Source organism: Stegodyphus dumicola, chromosome 4 (assembly GCF_044657685.1).
Source record: "Stegodyphus dumicola isolate Sdum_Otavi_A_Nest chromosome 4, ASM4465768v1".
Classification (NCBI taxonomy): Eukaryota; Metazoa; Arthropoda; class Arachnida; order Araneae; family Eresidae; genus Stegodyphus; species Stegodyphus dumicola.
In genome coordinates, this window is record NC_140771.1 from 91295369 (window position 1) to 91316260 (window position 20892).

The 20892-nt window shown below is 31.8% G+C and overlaps 1 protein-coding gene and 1 non-coding gene across 10 annotated transcripts in view; one reads left to right on the plus strand and one right to left on the minus strand.

Moving 5' to 3' along the window:
• LOC118183570 (neuronal acetylcholine receptor subunit alpha-7-like) overlaps positions 1 to 20892 on the minus strand; it is a 999128-nt gene that overhangs the window by 888088 nt on the left and 90148 nt on the right. The window lies entirely within an intron of this gene.
• TRNAS-GCU (transfer RNA serine (anticodon GCU)) lies at positions 10028 to 10099 on the plus strand. The gene has a single exon. It is a non-coding gene; the product is annotated as a tRNA-Ser (tRNA).

Below are 20892 nucleotides of genomic sequence, written 5' to 3' on the forward strand. Positions count from 1 at the left end.
CATCAATGATATTTGGGACCACACTCTTACACTTCTGTAGGAAAAAGGTTTATAAGTAAAAAGGATCCATCTTAAAAAATCCTAGAAGTTTAAAAATGTTATTATATATATTTTTCCCCTTTAGGAAGGGATATTTGCATGTACGTTTATTTCTCGACAAAAGGAGGGGAAAAAATCACTGCTGAAAACAGTCTACCGCGATGTTTTTATTATCATTCATCTTTTTAACGGTGGATTTTTCTCACGCTGCATTTGAGTTTCGCAATTATCTTAGGAAAAATTTGACGAGGTTATTTTAATGACGAGGTTATTCAGTTAAATTGAAATTCGTATAATTTATAAAAGAATCATTTTTCAAGGGTTATATGTGATCTAACGAAGGCAGTTCTCAGTGCATTTAACATAGTTGTATGAATCATTGTATCAATTGCTTCCCTTAAATTTATGGAATTTCTGACATTTGGTTTTTTGAAAAGAATTAAAACTCTTATCTTATGAACAATGAAACACATCCTATTAAAGCAATTGTTGCATGCTGTGTAAATTGCAGCAAAATTTCAATTTTAGTACTTATTTTGTTGTAAGATTCTTATTTAAGACACATCTCGAAGCCGTGTCCGAGATCTTGGATTTAGTAACATTGTAGAGACATTAGGTAATTTTCGAAAGTAGGCAAGATAAAAAATGAGCAAAGCCTTCACCGGGAATCGAACCACGAACTTCTGAAATACCGGCCCAGCGCGCAGAACTACTACACCCGAAGGCGGGAGAAATACCTTATATACTCCCCTTTTTAAAGGGCAACTGGGTTTTTTAGGGGACCCAATCGCCAAATCCTGGGTGTGGAAAATCCTCATAAAACGCCCTTTTAGTTCGAGCGCCACTGTAAAGACGTTAGGATTTTTTTGATAACAAGAGAGATGAAAAATTAGCAACCGCCTTCTCCGGGAATCGAACCACGGACCTCTGAAATACCGGCACAGTGTACTAACCACTACACCACGAAGGCACGCCAGGAAAGTGGAAGAAATACCTTATAACACAAACAAAGAAGGTTAGGCTTGGGTAGATATAAACAGTTCTATTCTTGTCAGATTTTTTTCCAGGTGACTACGAAATATCGAAATTTACTGAGTGAAGAAGATAGATGGTAATAATGTGATCTAGAATGAAGCTGGATACGATACACAGAGTAAGAAGGTTAGATAAATGATTGCAGACTTTTATACGATTTGTTGAGCAATGATTATTTATATAAGCATGCGGCGTCATGAAGTTTCATTGTACAAAAGTCAGTTTTTAAAACTCCAAAAATATTGAAAACAGACAGACATTTTAAGTTACGTATCATTCGTAACTTTCATGTGATAACAGTTAAGTATGCAGATTAACTTTGCTTTTCTGATATGCAAAATCAACACGTAAATATTTTATTTCTAATGGCTATGATTTTTCGATATTATTTATTTTAGTGCAGCTGATATATCGAAAATCACGACCAACTTACTCTACATACTGTAATTTCTAGAGATAGCATTACATAACATGAAATGAAAGTTCTAAAGGTATATATTAATCCAGAAAAGTATCTTATCCGAAACTGGCCAGGTCGTGTTGTTGCCGGTTAAGTGAGATTCTATTGTATTAAGTTCTAACCGATCCGAAAAATTTGTAAAATTGGTTTGACTATTTTATATTACGCATTAATATATAAGCATTTATCTTTCCATCTATTTATTTATCCTATCTATAAAAAATAATAAGTAATACTATATATATATATATATATGTATGTATGTGTGTGTGTGTGTATCTATGTAATGTTTTACTTTGTTATATCTTATATATATATATAGAGAGAGAGAGAGATAGATATATGTAATAATAGCAAGGAAAAGTCAGAACACTGTTGATGCGTAATACCCAGATAGGATAGATCGTTGATCGATATTGAAGAGGAAGAGCTCTGATTGCGTAGTATGCTTATATGTTGATTTGGGGATATCTAAGAGAACTTGGTAGTAGAGGCAGTTTGAATTCCATTTTTATCTTCCAGTTGACGTTTGCGGCCACAATCACTTCGCACTCTAGTTGTCCCTATTCAAGAACTTTTGCATTTTTGATATTGTTGAGATAGAAAGCATGCCAGCGAAATTACATCCTATCAGAACACAAAGCGAAGCAGAAGTGCTTAGTTATGCAAGATGGAAGCACACGAAGCGAAAAGGTTTTGAGTTAAAGTTTCAATTCTCATTTATTATGTCATCAGCGCTGCTCAGGCCATGAAAAATGGAATGATCTAGAAATGACGCAATCCGGAGAAGTTATTACGATGTTTAAAACAGTGAGGAAAAATAAAAGAATTTACAGTTAGTTTAAATTATAATTTTGATTCACATATTTTTTTATAATACATATAATTTATTGCGCTGGAGGAATCAGCTTACAGTCGTGAGGAAGAAATTGATACGGAACGAAGTTCAGCCAATTATCATCTTTATTTCAGGCACACTAGAATAATTCCTCGCAGACAATATATATTTTTTTTTATCATAGCAATTACGATAGCTTCTTATATACACAGGTTAACGGTGGTGACATCATTTTAGACGAATAAGCAGAGCTTAGAAGCTACATTAGCAATGCCAAAAGCTAAGGAAAGGAATGACGTAGTTTTTTTGTGCCAAGAGTATTTATATCAAGTCTGATGTAACTCTAGAGACAAGCTATGATTGGTTAATATTAGGTTGTCACATAACATAGAAGGATCTCGAATTTGGGAGAACAGATGAATTTAGGGGTAGAACACCAAATCTAGAAATATAAATTTTGAGGTCACCAATTATTTTTAAAGCAGCTATCGTATTTTCTTATATCTTATCCATATATACGAGTATATATATATATATATAGAGAGAGAGAGAGAGAGAATAACATAAGCTAAATGGAAAGTAGGACTATTTTTAGAATCCTGAGCGTTGGTGCGAAGATTTAGCTAATAAAATCAATGAAATGAAAATAACTCATCAAAATTGCAAAAGATACAAAAAAAAAATAATAATATTTTAAGAAGAAAATTAAATTTAAAGTTTTAAAAAGAAACTAACTTTTTTTAAAAAATAAAGGTAAAATGAACATAAAGAAGTGAAGAATGGAAGTAAAGATGTAAACGATATTGTCTGTCAAGCAGTAGCTAATAGCAGTAGTAAAGCAAATTCAGCTTCAATGCAAACTCATGTTTCTAATATTTCTTCATTATAATATCACTGCCACAACTCCTGATCCCTTTTGTGTTTCTGCTGATATGAAAGCATCTGCGAATAGGATGGTCATTGAAGGTCTAGGATTGGGCCATAGATAAGTTATTGCCTCTATCTGCTTACAAAAATCTAAATCTATCTTTGGTGTCTATAAGAGTCTGTCATGGAACTTAAGCAGGGATGAGTAACCCAAGAGAGATCTTCATAGGAAAAAAGCTATGCTTACTGGTCGATCTATTGATGTAAATGCTTGGAGGAAACAACCAGCGGTTTTAGAAAAAATCTTTTGGCTGAAAAGAGAAACAAACCTTTGATCTTAATAACATTTCAACAAATAAATATAACCTTAATTACAAGGACGACAGTTTAAAATTTTGAATTCCCTGCTAAAATTAAAAATTAAATTTCCATCTCCTTAAAACAGCCAATCCATTCGGACAATCGAACTCTAAATAATGATAACGAGATCGCTAATTCTTTTGGAAAGCTTTTGTTCTAAACCCAAATGAAATAACTATTTGCTCGAAGATTATTAAACTTTTATGCAAAGGAATGGTAAAAGCTTAAATTAGCATAAATGGACTATAAAAAATATTGAGGTCTTTGAAACTCCTTTTCGAAATCGGAAACTACTGCTTGCTGTGCTCTGAGGGGTCGGCAAAATCTCCTGAAGAAAATAGTATTCATGCTGATTTTCTGAGGCATTTTGGGGATTGTGCATTTGAAGGACTATTGTCTGTTTTTAATCATATATAGAATACAGGCCTAGCCCCCGCTACCTGTAAAATGGATCGTATTGTCCCAATTATCATAAAGGGTTATTATCATAATGTCACCAGTGCTGTTAGTAAACTGATAGAAAGAATGCTAAGCAATATGATAAAATAATGATAGAAGAATGCTAAGCAAAACTAGTTTTTTGAGAATTACGATATAATATATTATGGATGATCTTAGGAGAAATCGCTCGACAAACAACAAAGTGACTCCCTTCAGCCAGTTAATAACACAACCACTGGCTAAAAGGAAGATTCTCACAGGCGTTTACATTGATTTTAAGTTAGCGTTTATCTGAAGAGAAAAGTTACTTGAAAGTTAAAATCGTCCACTATCGGTATCCGATCTAAGATGCTTTACCGGTTTCGTTGAATTATCTGTCAAAGAAAGTGAAGGGTCTGCTACGGCAATTATTTATCTAAGAACTATAGTCCCCAAACAGGTCTACCACAGGCAGCTGTTTCCAGCTGCTCTGTTTTTAATATTTGCATTGCAGATCTAATACAGTCATTCAAGTCAGTCTTAGGTGTTGACTGTCTGCTTTTTGCGGACGACTTGGGCTTGTGGACGCATTCGTAAAAGAGGAACGTCAAAACTTCAGTCTAGGTCACTCTAAATAAGGCACTTAACATGCTGGAGACATAGGGTAAAGTATATAATATGATCACTAATCTAAACAAAACTGTAACTCAGACTTTTTCCTTGACGCACCAAAATTTAAAATCTGAACTATGTTACCAAAATATCTATTAGAGAGTGTGGATAATTTTACTTATTCCGACTCCTGAGCAGCTATCTATTGCATTAGCTTAACTCACAATCCTTCCTCCTGAGATCTTTTGAATTGTCAACTATCCCTATAAAAATTGGAACTCGTGGAAAAAATCCGTAATTCTTCAGTAGATTTGTGTCACTGTGGACTAAGTGGCAATAAATAGGCTTACGTGCTGGCGTATTACAACTCACACTTAGCAATGTACCATTTTGTACGATAAAACGTCTTATCAAGAATTCGTTTTCTTCCCGACATAACGAAGTATTGTCGGTTCAAAGTGCTTCCAAAATTGAAGTTTTTTGGAGCAAATAAACATATTTGACTGGCCCCGCTGTAAGGCGGCTTCAATATTTAGACTCTACATTCAGCATGACTGCTTGGCTGGACATATCTTTAAAATTAGTTGGTTTTATGAATCTTTACTGTACCCTTTGTTGTGTCCATGCCATTATGGATGGCCACAGTATTTCGTACTGCAAAGCTTTTCGTGCGGCTAACTTGGTCGAGCGATACTTGGAGGCAAGAAATCGAATGCGACAATGGCATTCTTTTTTGTATTTCCTTCTTTGCTTGTGTTTATTTGTTACTCATTTTATCAAGTTCTCTGTTATTGGAAAATAGAAAATATTAGAGTCTTATCAGGTTAAAAAATTCACTATCTTATTAAAAATATTTTAAAAAGTAATTTTAATCAATAATTTAGAAAATAAAAATCAATTCTGAATACCAACAATCATTTTACAATTTCTAACAGTCACCTTAAATTTACTTGCAGGGTTAAAAGATCTAAAGCCTAAAGGAAAGGACAATTTCTGAATTACTTTGAGTAAGAGAATTTGGTTTATTGTTTCAGAAGTAATTTCAGAGTACTGTTTTAAAATTTTACAAGGATCTGAAAAAGGCGACGAAAGTTTTCGTGTATTAGGATATTGAAATTCTTTATACATTATTAAATCACCAGATTTAAGGAATTTTGTTACTGAATATGATGCATTATTGAATTCTACAGTAATCTGACATAGCAATTTTCTCTATGCAATATTTTCTTGATAAGAATTTAACTTATATTTTAATCTAGCTACAATAGTTTGATTAACTCTTTCTAATTTATCATCAGTTTGTAGGCTATTAGTCGTAGCTAATAATTACGTAGCAAGAGTGTTCTTTTCAAAATCTTAAATTTTGAGGAAGTAAAGGCAACATTTCTATCACTTAAAATTTCTTTAGGACCTGAATTTGAAATATCTGTCTTATTAAATTTGTCATTGTTTATGTAAGTATTTGTAGTTGTACTTTTAGAAGCGAATGACCATATATATAAAAAGTAGCATGATTTATACTTATATGACTATAAATTTTAGTAGAATTATAATAATGCTACCCATAAACAGTATCAACATATTTTTCACTATAATAAAATTACTTTTCTTGCATAAAAAGGTATATCATTATAAACTATTACACAAAATCTCAAGCTTTAAACTCTTGAGAATAACATTTTATCTTCGAAGAGATATTCTTCTTTCTTTATTAATGTTAAGGTACGGAGTAGACACGAAAGAAAAAAAAAAATAAAAGTTTTTTCTAAAAACATCTTTTCAGAATCCTTTTGTAGATAATCTAGAGAATCTAGAAAATTCACTCGTGCTTACAAACAGTAAAACGAAATCCCTTTGTTAGAGAATTATTCTTCCGGCAATTAAACTCATATGTTAGGAGAGCCGCATCCTTTCAAAGATTCCATACATCCTTTTAAGGTTTCGCGATTAAATCTTCACACTCAATAAACACTAAACCTAAAGGTGAATTACTCAAGTTTTGGAAACAAATTTACTCAAGCGTATGATCAAAAACATAACAAAATTGGTATAACCTAGAGTGTAAGACAAACATAAAAAAAATTCGAAAATTAATTGCCCTTGAATATGCAATTTAACTAATGGGAGTAATTGCTTTGAATTATTCATCGCAAATCACTTGCGAATATAGAAGTCCATAAATGCTTTATGAAAAATTGATGCACGGATAGCAAAGAATGAACATTAACAATAAGGTTATATTAAAAGAGACACATCTTTATACCGACGAAATGAGTTTTCTTAAAAATAAACTTAATGCCTAAATATTGTCTAATAATCTGAAAATATGCAGAACTAAAAAGGGATTACATTAATTTTCTTTATCATTTATAAGACTCTTATTATTTTTAAGTATGAAGCAGCTGGAAATAAAGGTATTTAATTTCATATTAAGTTCTCCATGTTTGGAGAATTTAAATTCCGTTCTTGACTGAACAGAATATTTTTAACTGAGAAACTTTGTTTATGCACATCAAATAAGGTATGAAATAAATCGATTTAGGAGCTTGTTAATATATATATATTCATTTCCTCATGAAGCTATTTCATTCGGCAAAATGTTGAATAAATCCACTCCTCATCGAAGGAAATAATAATACATGAATCTGAATGATGATCTCCACAGTCTCTGGTGTCTGCCTTAGTTAATGTTTTACTAAAACTCACATTTTTTAAAGCGATCATAATTGACTGTTCTTGTTCAAGAAAAAAAAATTGCAGCAACCAGAAATTGATTTAATCAGAAATAAACCTGACAACATGACTCGAAACTTTAAATTTGTTAATATGATGCAATTCGCATCACTTTACATTGCTGGAATTATTGCATTAGCGCAGTCAGAACATATCAAGCTTTATTAGCTTACCTGTTATTACCAAGTGTTGCAAAAGTAGTTGAATAGTGGACAATCGGCTTCTACTCAGCATTTCCAGTGTTATTTGGAATGGATCCAATTCAGTCAAGACCATTATTTCGGCAACATAATCAATACAGGAAAGGAAGTAGCTATGGCGATTATTTTTGTAATTTGGATTTCCTGATCAAGATTATGCAAACCAGTGCTAAACGGTTTATTTCGCAATACATCTTTTAGCTTAAGTTTCAGGTCTGCAACACTTAAACTGATTCTCATAATTAAGCTCAAAGAGTAAAATATTTTTAGTTGATTTATTTTTATGATGCATTTGTCCCAAATATTTTCATCTCTGCATATGTATTGAATCAGCAGCTGCTACTGATGCATAATCTATGGCTATACATGTCTAGTATAATCAGGAAATTGCATTAGCAAATACTCGTGTTTTTCCCTCAATTAAGATAATTCTGTAATTCTCGAAGTATCGATTAAAGTCTCTCGTGAGATATTTCATTCGCAACAATCAGAAGCATAGATAGCGCAAAGGTAATAGCATACCTATTACTACCTAGTATCATCATTCGAAATGTTTGTAAAACGAAATTGTTTATCTCATATAATTACTGTAAAATGAATTAATCCCTTTCTGGTCCAAGGACGAATGCTTATTTAAACTTTGCAACAGCTTTTTATGCACAATTACATGACATAAAAGAAATGGAAAATATTAAATCTAAGACAAAAAATAGACAAAAAATTAAACAGATAAAATAAGAAGAAAGCTTAGTTTAAGTTTGCTATGCATTACGAAGAATATAGAACATAAGTGGAAAGCAATGAGAAAAAGAAGAAAAATTGCTGTATGGATGAGCAGATACTTTCCTAAAAACATCAGGTAACTGGCATCATACATAAACACCAGCTAACATCATCAGAACTTTCCATGTCACCTTCTCTTGTATTTTTCTCTCAGCATCACTTCATTTGAGACAGATGGGCTTCCATTTAATTAAACATTGTCAAATGTGAATTTTTATTCTATATGTTTAAAAATGTTTCTAAAATGCAGTGTGGAATTGTTTTGGGAAATGGCTTATCACGGTGATATTCTTACACGAAAATTTTGCATCTCACCCTTTTTGTAGACACAACGTGGAACAAAGAACTCAGAGCCCCTTCCATTCCCTTTTTTTCCTCTGAAGACATTTCTTACACAATCACCTTTTCTTCCTACATCTGAAGTTTTTCCAGCTTTTTATCGGTTGATATTCTAGTACCTCTGGTATGTATTTATTGTTAGCTTTCCAACTAACGCCTTTGTCTGCAGATATAAAACCATAGATAGAAACACTTCTATATTATAAAACACACCTTTGAAAATCATTTGTTGCCACTTTGAATGTTCTTAAGTCGACAAACAATTCGAAGAATTTTTCTCTCGGATAATTTTCTTGTGATCCGGAGTTCCACTCTTATGATGTGTGTTGGGACAAAAATTATGAATCTGCAAGTTACATGGAATTTGTATAGGAAGCCATTACATGGAATGGATTACATGAAATTTACATTTTTATTAGGAAATGTTATATCCGTGTTGAATTTCCAATGGCTATTAAATTATTTCAGAGATAAAGAAATTATCATGTCTTGAATGAAATATTACTTCCATTAGAGATCATGAGTAAGGTTTATGACTATTGCTGCATTTCTGTAACCCATTGCTTGTGTATCCTGATATTAAGATATAAATGCTTGCATTATCTTCATAATATTTTGTTTCTACAGTATAGCTGTTTGAATAAATTCAAGGATTCAGTGCAGCTGCCATCAGGGTTTTGCAAATGAAATTTTAGATTTCTTTGAAGCATTAGAATTTTAAATTTGGTTTAATACATTTATGTTATGTATTTTGTAAAAACGTCCTTATTGGAATAGACGTAGGAAGTTTTATATCAAATTATTCGATAAAAATAAAAACTTTCGTATTTATAAACATGAAAACCTGATTTCCACTGTTCAGATCTTATTGTTATGTAAAGAATATAATTTCTATTAAATGTCATTTCCAAGTGTTAGTTCAGTAGAAGAAATAATTAATTAGTTAAATGAAAGAAGTAATTAATTAATTCAATAGAACAACAACTGAAATGTTAATTTTAGAAACCTTTAAGTTTTCCCCATTGATTACAAATTACTGGCATAAAAACGTAAAAGATTTTCCTTTGCTTTATTGAAGACCCTTCTTAACTTCTTGTTCCAGAATAATTTGCTTCTCAAAATCTCACTAAAAGTTACAAATTTAAATTCAAAAGAAATTTTGACTACAGTAAAATGAATAAATATGTGAAAATTTATATTTGATATAAGCATGATCTGAAAATGAAACACTACGATATTAATTATACTTATCTCCATTCTAATCCGATGCTGATATTTTTACATGGTGTTATTTTTACATGGTGTTTAGCTTATAAGGTATTTCTCCCACTTCCCTAGCGTGCCTTCGTGGTGTAACGGTAGCACGCTGGGCCGCTATTCCAGAGGTCCGTGGTTCGATTCCCGGCGAAAGCGGTTGCATATTTTTCATCGTTTCTGCTTCCGATTAACCTAATGACTCTACAAGCTTATTTAATTCACTTGGTACCAATAATAAAATAAGTACATTCTGTATTGTTGCTGTTGTGATGTATCTCACTTGTCTAACGGTAACATCAGAACAAGCTCACGAAATTCATCGTGACAAGGGCAGCAAAATTGCAACTGTCGTTGACAAGAGCCTTGATCACCATCCAGGTGACAGTATGACTTTACTCAGTTTCCCCCTCCCAATTCTGATAAAGAGCAACCGAGAAAACGGTTCCAAAGGTCTCCCACCCTCTTCTCCTATCACCGATCTCTCGAGAGGACTTTCGGCTCGACATCTGTGTAGTGTGTCTCCATGCCGCAAAGATACTATATATTTACAAACATCCATGCTTTATCCGGGATTCGAACCCAGGCCCTGCTGTATCGCAGTAGACTCCCTTAATCATTATACCGTCTGGGTGGTATAATTGCATTCGTTTTCAGTATAGTAAGAATGTATAAGATTATTTTCCTAAAGGATAAATTTGAACTTGTATTCTACTTGTTTCCAGTACCCTCTTTCTGTTTTTTTTAAACATTCAACAAACATATATATAATTTCCTGCTCTTTAAAAATAATCTGATTTGTTACGCAATATTAGATATATTTTTAGCATCCATTTTTCACATCTGGAAATTTAGTTCTAATAAATGACGATGTACAAGTAAAAAATGCCTTGAATAAGTATTTAGGAAAGCATTAAATACCAGAGATTATACCCAATCCAGAGCTTTTAAGCCAAAATAAAATGCCAAATTTCCTTAGTCATACCATACAAGATTCAAATTAATGTTTGAAATGGAATGTTATCAATGATATTTGAAAATAAATTTTATTAAAATTTTTGAAAACGAATGTTTTTTCTTAAAACTTAAAAAAAGGAGTTTTTTTTTATAAACTTCAAAAAAGAATGTTACTTCAGGATCTTAAGTAATAAATGAACTGCAGCGCTTTCTGTTTGATGGCATTTTGAAAGAAAGAAAATCTGCTTTTTCCTCAAAATGCATATATATAATGTAAAACTGTATGAAAAGCAATTAAATTCAAATTTTCGTAGTTTCCAAACAAGATGAAATGCATTTGTACACAAATTCAAATATGATAACAAGAGGTTTTTTTTTTTCGTCTCTTCCCAAATTTAATGTTTCGGTTGTTTTTATGAATTCATTTATAATTTAAAGAACACGGTTTGAAAGCAATTTTTTAAACTGATTTATTTTTTTCTAGGAGTCACTAACAGATTAAAATTAAAAGTATTTAATTTTAGCATTAATCATTCCACACAAAAGATTTACAGTCGAATATTTTCTATTTGTAGGAAGTAAAAAAAAGAGGATGGAGTAAGCATACTTGCGATAAATTCACTTCAGTAATTACTTGAAAATATACGTTATTAGAAATTTAAAGTAGAGCCATTAAATTAAAGAGAACTTTTTGAAAATGTTTTTTCTATCTATATATATGTATCTATTTTTTATACTTTTGTATGTAACAGACACGTAATAAAAAACAAATATTCATTATGATGGCTAGTGTAGAATGCTTACTGAAATCTTTATTCCAATGCTTTTGCGACTTCGAATATTTTTATTGATTATTACGGGTTATTTTTCCACTAGGCTTTAATGCATACGAGTAATGTGGCAAATGCATCATTTTAATTAGGTTTTTATGTCGTTAAAATTGTAGGTTTAATCACATAAGAACACATTCAGTTTTACGACATAAGAACACGTTTATAGACCGTCTTGGGTGTCTTGTAGAATTTTATGTTAATTAAACAGTTGTTATGATTTGAATCCTTACTTCAACTTCTTCTTTCCGTTGTCCTCACCAGAATGCAAATTAGTTGTTGCGTATTTAAGCTGAGTGTTTTAATGCACTAAGGTTATAGGTTATAAGGTATCGGTTATAAGGTTATACGGCATTTTTCATGTCTCCTGCTTCAAAAACTTCTAATGACTCTACAAGGCTTTTAAACACTTTTAATTCACTCAGTTTGTTATCTTTTAACTCATCTGATATTTGCAACAATTTACAACTTCGATTCAATATCCAATAAATTTTCTGTGCTATCAAAATAGAAGACAAATCCGTAAAAGTGAAACATAAAATTAACAAAGCCACAACCTTGTTTCTGACATAGAACTCAATCAAGAACTCAATGGATTTCGAGGGCAAACATCATCAGGTCCATCTTCATCAGGATCAGAGAGATCTTCAAGACTCGAAAGCAGCGGTCACAACGGTCGTATTTATAGACACATGGAGAAAACTATGAAAACTCCCATGCATAGAGCACTTTCGCGGGATTTTAACCGAATCCGTGTTTAGCGAATTTGCCGCTCGGTCGCTGGTGAGCTTTAGTACTTAAAGAGATACTTAGAAACACTTATTTTAACCTACGCGGAATTTTGACTTTAATACCCCAAGCTGCATCTTGTTTTAACTCTACTTATTGGTATAAGCATCATATGATTGCAATGCTATAACACCAGGCAACAACAAGAGCGGCTTTCAGTGCTCTTAAAGCGTTACCTAATTTATAAGACGTTAAGGTACCGTGATCGCTGGAGGAATTTGCAGAGGCTGATTCAACACTTCTAGAAGCAATGGGGTAATGAGTATTTATCAAGATTTGTAGCACAGAACTTAAATGGAGCAGGTTGCAGCGAGATTTGAAAGTTGGTGATATGTTCTGATTAAGAACGCGAATCTATGTTGGCTACGCTTGCAATTATGCAGACTTATTAAAGTGTGTTCCTGGCATGGATGACAAAACTCGAGCGACAGTCTTACGCATTCACAGTTGGAAAAAGTTACTCATAGTGAAAGCTATGTTCTTCACCTTTAATCTCATGATATTAGAGACATTAATTTCTTATTTTCGAGTCTATGTAGATAATGTGGATTATTTACAGATTATGTTTAACCTCTTTGGTGCATTAAGACTATACGCATATTTGATGCTTTGCAGATTATATCTTTTCTAATTGAGCTGAGGAGCGCATAAATGCAAATTAGGGTTTTAAGCTTGCACTTGGAGCTTCAGTCCGTAGTTACTGGAGCTGCAGTGGGGTAGATTTTCGTCTGAAACGTGTTTTCATGAAGCAGGATGTAATTCAGTTTTTGCAGTGCTGGTCGAGTCGCCTTCTTCAGCCTTGACTTCTGCTAACAGGAAAATCAATGAATTCCCGTCAAGATTAGAGATTTGAAATTTGTTTTAAGTTCTACTAATACTGTAAAACAGAAGTCTGCAAAATACTGTCAGCTAAATTGTAACAATGGAACAGCTGCAAATATTTTGAACATCAAATGAATCCTTCATAAAAATCAAATTAAATTGATTTTGTCTATCCGTTTGATATATTATTAGATATAAAATACATACTTTAATTGTTAAAAAAATCATTTATTGCGTTTAAATCGTTCAGTTCGCTAAACAGAGCTTTTAAAGGTAAATAAGGTAAATAAAATATCTTGTGTGACATCGAATCCGACTGAAAGGTGCAGATCGTTTTTGGTGAATAAAAATTTTGTGTTGAATGGCAACATTTACGAACTCACTAGAATTATTAATGTTCCATCAACTTACGTAAAATAAAAAGCGCCTAAAATTAGGAGATTCCCATGCACATGTTTCTGGCATCACAAACAACGTATATAAAACGACAACAAAGTCATCGTTTGTAATGTGATAATTACAGAATGAAGGCAGAAAGATGCAATGAATGATGTAAAACTACTGTATAAATTTTAATGTCACATAAACTGATGACAGATGATCTAGACATGAATATATAAAAATAGAAAGCTGTCTTACATTTTACAGATTTAAAGACTGTTAGCCGTCTTACACAATTATTGTTTGAGAACCGCTGAGAAAACAATAAACCTGAAAATGATATTCAAGCAGAGTTCAAACGAACCAACTATAGTAAGAAAGAGAGAGAGAGAGAGAAACTGGAATGGGAAAGTTACATCTTACTGAATGTTTAACATTATGATATTCTCTACGATTTAAAGAAATGAACTGCATTATTTCATTTTCTATACGAACTCACTAATCCTAATTGTTTTCCGACAAAAACACCAGTGCTCTATCTGACTATGTAGTTGTTTTTTTCTTATCACGAAACGCAAAACTGAAGGCAAATAATGTAATATAATGGGTTATATGTTTCGCAATTGAACCCAAAAATGGATGAACACACTGGATTGAACACATCTCCTTAAAAAAGAGAAACGAGGGTTTTTCCTTCCATAGTTAAATTTGCATCATATTCTAACTTAATTCAAATTAATCAATGTAAAATAGGAAGGGACTGTCTGTACAATATTTTCTGTTTGCTATTTCTATTTACTGGGAGAGTGTCGATGAATTTCATTTCAAATTCGAACACAGATACTTAATATTACAAAAGCTTTCATTAGTATTTATTACGTTGTTCTGTGAATCGACCTAAAACTATCTCAAAAGAGGAACTAAAGCTTATTCATGAAAATGCAAAATTAAATTTATTTTGCAAAGAACAATAAATTAGAATTACCCTCCATTCTGCGGAAGTGAAACTGAGCAGGCTTTCGTTGAAATAACTAATGGCCGCTAGAAATTGAAGGGAATAATTGTTCCTATCCACTACAAACTGCTTAAAGGAAATGCTACTCAAGGAAATTCTTAATTAAGCTATCTGAAAATATTTTAGTTTCCAGGAAATTTCTCTTTGTTCATTTTTTGTCTGTCTTGAGGAAACCAAATTTATAAGGAATGTGGCAAAAAACTCGAGCTTCGTTTGTCTTCATAAAATGGGGAATAAGAGTGCCATCTACATTTTTCTTGGGTTTTTAGCGTATAAAATACACTAAATGGCTGCATTTGTAGGATCCATGGCGGATATGGCTCTCTGAATTTATTCTGCTTTCTAATTGAGCAGTGAAGCTTGATATTCGCAACACTGTAATTATAGTGTGAGTGTAATAACTACTTTTTGAAATGATTCAAAAGAAATGCTGCAATAAATTTCATTTTATCATTTCAGTTTTTTATTTCTCGCATTTAGCGATGTTTTGACTGAACAAATTATTTAACAACTTTCATAATATTTAAGGTTATACTGTCAGTGAATCAATATTTCTTTATTTACCACAAGCGTATTTCTGTTACTACTTTATTAAGTGTGGAATAAATATTCATTTTATTTTGCTTGCATTATAAACATTATATTCAATTTGAATTTTTATACGGAATAATATTTATATATTTTAATTATTTAGTCACAAAAATTGGTTGAAAAATATATAATTATTCTGATGTTATTTCTTCTAAATTAAGATTTAAAAATATGATAAATTTTTCTGTTTTAATATTGAGTTTATCGACGTTTAGAGGCGTATGTATCTTGTGATAATTTATCAGCTTTAGAAGTTACTATTAAAAGTAAGGTGAAGCAGTATTTAAAAATATTATACAGAATCTCACAAAATAAACAGTTGGATTTAATGAGGTATCTGAAGTATATATCATGTGAATGTATTGAAAACGTTTTTGTTTGTAACTGCGCATGAACTTGGGGCTTTTAAATGGCACTCTGCAATGCTTGCTATGAAAATTAAGCCACTAGGGAAGACGCTTTAATCAATCCGAGATATGGAACGGTTTGTGGATAATGGGAAGACGATTTGACGTGGAGAATATAAGAAAATGGAATCTGTTCCGTTGGAAGCAATACAATGTTCTGTTGGAACCAAGATAAGAGAGCTGCGGTAAATTACCGAAATTCGTTGAATTGTGTTTGGGCATTGTGCGCTAAGGTAGACTAAAAAATCCATTTTTTAAAAATGTAAAGCTACCTTCATTAAATGTGCGAACATTATGCCAATTGGATTTAAGTTTGCTGCTCTAATTAGAAAATAAAATGAAAACTTACACTTGCATACAGGTGTTTAGACATAAATGTGCCTGCACCTTTAAAAGTTTTTTTTTTTCCGAACTAGAAACTGAACTTCTTAGGTCTATGGCATACCTAATGAAGACTTTTATCTTTTTGAATAGGACTGACTTGCATGAGTGTGCCGGTACCTTTATTACGAAAGTATATATTTTCCAAATTAAAACTTATACCCTTTCGAAACTCTTATACGCAAAAGTTTTCATTTGTTTCTAATTTTACTTGGAACTGCATTTATTTTTGAATAATGGTTTTTAAATCTGAAATTATGTAGTACCTAAAAGTAATTTAAGAAATTTGAACATAAATTCTAAATTACTAATAATTCATATTCTTACTAAAGGTGAAAGAAAATGTAAAAGCACAGTAATCTAATTTAAGCACGCTATAAATGACACAATTCACAGCTCATTATTCATTGTGATGTTAGTGGATAAATATACCCTTAAGTGATTTTTATGGTAAAATATTTTAAATAATAGCAACAAATATTAATGACATATGTCTAATTGTGTAAAGAAAATGTTTAAAGGCACAAAGGATACAATTTTCAGTTACCCTTTTTCAGTGTCAAACATAAAGTATTTCACATAAGATATAAGAAATAAGATAAGAAAAACGTGACATTTTGCAGATCAGAAAAACAGTATTCAGTGTTTATCACTGGCCGTAATGGTATGTTTTACCTGGAGAACATTTATTCCTGGTGCGAATAACTTGGATGCATAGCAAATTTCGAGTTTCTAGCTGATAAATTCGTACGACAGCCGCTTCAAAACTGATTCATATATTCGTCATGATACCTCTATTTATTAAAAACGCATGCGTTACAATTTTCCTGCATACAGAGTCGAAGGAAATAGTTATGGTTTCTTTTTACTAAAAGAAACTTTAATTTAAATAAGAAAAAGCTTGAATTTAAATAAGAAAAATACCCAAATCTCTGTTTCATTTCTGTTCCCAACACTTTGCTACAACGTGCTATTCGAATTTCAATTTCAAATTCCAGAAAGTCATTTTGTTTATATTTTTGCGATTAAATTCTTTATGATCTCATTTTACCGCATATGGTACTCAGAAATCTTTTTCTTTATTTTCAAAATAAATGATTTACACCTGGCCTATGCAAAATGAGAAATATTGGAGAAAATAAGAACTTTAATGTATTTACATGCAACAAATGATACAAAATGAGAATGTTTGAAATTTAAATTCTTTGATGAATATGCAATAATTTAGAAAAATGTTTAAGTCTTGAGCGTTTGTATCCCCACCAACATGTATCGAATCATAATTTCGTCATCGTTTTGTATTCAGTAACCATTTATGGGGTGTAGCGCATGCGTAATAATAATGCAAATGCATGTAATAAAACTAATACGTAAAATAATACATAAAAAATGTGAAGCCAATGAAATGTTTCGCAAAGGCGACTTATATTTTCATATACTTCGAAGTGGGGGGATGATGAAATATATGTTATATACTATTGTATGTAATTGCTACAAAATGTCCATATAGAAGCTTCTACATTTCATTCCTTTCAGGTTGTCTAAAAAATAATGCTTTCGAAATCTACAGCCACTTGAATCCATTGTTATTCCTTTCTGCTCATAATAAAAATACAATTTATTTCTCGATTACATAAAAATATTGAGTTCGAATTATTTTAATCTACCTTTTCGAATCATTACTAAACATTTATAATAAAAATTTTCATATTCTTCTGTTTCCAAGAAGAAAGCTTGATTTTAGGCGTTTTTCGATTAGCAAATGAATGGCTTTTATTTATAAAAGTTTTTTTTATTTAAAAAAAATGAAAAAAATGACCTACTTTTCTAGCAGATAATTTATTATTTCATGGAAGATTTTTTATTAGGAATATTTTATCCATTACATTCGTAAAAGGCTTTTAGAGAAATCTATAAAGTGAGATCTGAAACACTTATCTGAAGATAAAATAAAATATTATATACTGTTAAACAAACGCTTACCCAAATATATCAAGAAAATGCTTAAGTCATATTTTAAATTTATGTTTGGTGTAAATGTATCAATACTGGGGGCCCTTGAAAGAGCAAAACATTAAAAAAATAAAGATAATAAATAAAGAAAATTTAGTTATCACAGAAGCTTTTGTAAATTTAAAGAATTTTTCTAAAGCACATTTTTCAGACTCTCACCTACAAATCCTAATAAATATTCTACAATTTGAAGAAAATTTCAACGGAGAAACATGAAACTAAACCAGTCTGATAAAAAAAAATTATTACTCTTTCTTTTTCCACAAAACTCTTATATGAGAAGCCGTATCAGACATTACGGAGGCATTACTGGTACGTACATTTTAAACCGGATCCTTGGAGACACATCAATTTGTCTTTAATGCAACGTGGAACATGCGTTCTGACAACACAAATTGAAAACCGCATTTGCTTTTTTTCTGCAAAAGCCTAAGTTAAGCAAGAAAGTGCATTTGATATTCAAAATCCACGGTACTTACTAGGGATCCCGTCATCTTACAACGTTCCAAACAGGATATTTTGGGTGAAAAATTTGCATCGAATCGCAGTGCCGTCGCTTTTACTGCAGGAAAAAAATATGATAGAGAAATAGAATGTGGCATGAAGTTTCTAAAATTCTCCCGTTTCCGTCAATCTCCGAAATGTTCAGTTTTCATGTCAGTTTTAGCAAATTTAGGCATCGAATGTGAGAGAGGAAAAGAACTTTTTTATGTTTTCCTTCCTGCTCTGAAACACATTTTATAATAGAAATTTTAAATTAAATTCCAAACACTTTCAAGCCTGAAACGCCGCATGTATTGTTAAAATATGAAATGTAAATTTTTACTATAAAGTATTGAATTTCCTCAACTATAAGAGCATCTCTTATGTATGAAAATGTCATTCTCAATACTGTTTAACAAAAAAGTTGATTATATGCAGATAATACACAGTAGGCGCCACATAATGTGATCATGTTTGTCCTCGGCTATTTTGCTAACTTTAATAGAATAATAACATCAAATGATGAAAAAATATCCTTTAAATTATTAAAAGAATCTGATTAATGTGATATGAATGTAACTAAAACATATAAATAGGTACTTTTATATAATTTTATTTCGGAAAATACAAGAGTTTTTCTATAATTTATTCACAGTGCCTTTAACGCAAAAGTTCCTTTATATGAACGGTCGTTGTATTTGGAAAACTAATAAATTATTATGATTCAGAGCTTGACCATATCCTTCTTACTCTTTCGTCACCAGAATGAAAATTATATTTAAGCTGAGGATTTTGGATTTTAACGCAGAGCGTGTTTCTGTCCTCGAGGTTTGTAATTAGTCGGCTTTTTGTTATTTGCTACCAACATTTTAATTTGATACGCTACTTAAGAGTTTTCTGAGCATGCTTATATTTAAATAAAATTATATATTCTCTGACTGTTATTTTAGATCCATCGCCACAAGTGGTGGTTGTTTGTACGAGAAGTGCACTTATTTTAAAGGATTGTTTTAATAAAAAAAGTTTGTTTAAACCTCTTCCAAGTTTCTGTATTTACTTCAGTCATAGTGATAATTTGCTGTACGTCAGTAAGTGTTTGGAAATAGTTTATGCTTCCAAAACAAGTCAAATTATATACGGTTTATAAAGTTTCTAAATGTTATTTGGCCGCTCATGTATCTCTAATCTTAATACTCAGAAGGAGTCCTAGTTGCAAGAGAACCTGTCAGTGTAAAATTTAAAATTAGTCAAAAAAACAAACTTTGTTTGGAGAAGATGGTTTCCTTGAATTTTATTTTTAGAGGGTGAAAACCTTTTTATTTACTCTTGAAGAAGAAGGGCCTGTATCTAGTTCTCTTAAACTCCGCAAAGTTATTGAAAACTTATGTCAAATTAAGTTTTATTTTTCCCCCCTCCAATTTTAAATCATTAACCAAAATCAAAATCAAAATGTTTGACGACTTAGTAACTTACCTGGAGTTATTTCTCTGTGACATGGTAACTTTTATAATGCATTTTAAACTTAATTGGCTACTTCATAATTTATTTGGCGACTTTATTTCATTTAAAAAATCATTCTATAATAGTTTGATCATATTAACGAAATTTTATTACAACAAGCGATGAATTTTCGATGCTTTTGTATACAAAAAGGCGGGATTTGGGCAATTCAATATTAATATCCGAATGATAGCATGAAGCGGTGTCTACTGTATCTCATTTCACCGTGAATTGTTTCGTGCAGTGAGTGGGTAATACGTCCAATTAGCAGTTGGGAAATCCATAGTTTAAAATTTGGGAAAGTACAAATAATTTATAATGTTATCTGGATTATAAATAGCTAACGGAGCACTCTAACGTAACCGAAATGTAGAGGTGTGTTGGTGTATTTAATTATGGCAAAGCACACTAGGGCTATTTGCTTAAGGGGAGGGATGCCTTTCGTGGAGGACTTTCTAAGGGAAACTGGCTCGTATACACGTTACACATGGGGAAACCACGAAAACGCCCATGCAGCCAGCCCGTTCGCGGGATTCGAACCTCGGACCGAACTACCAGTGTTCAGCGACTTTACCGCTCGGCCGCTGGTGGGCCCCGAAATGTAGAGGACAATAACTTATCACCACTTGGAATTGGGATAATTGAGTTGGAAAGAATATAAGAAAAATTGCATTCACCTGTTTGTGCTATCATGGGGTCAGTGAATAGCATGTCCATATTTAGCAAGCAGCACATCTTCTCGAATCTAGGATTTTTCATGTTGCTACTGAGGAAACATATCGA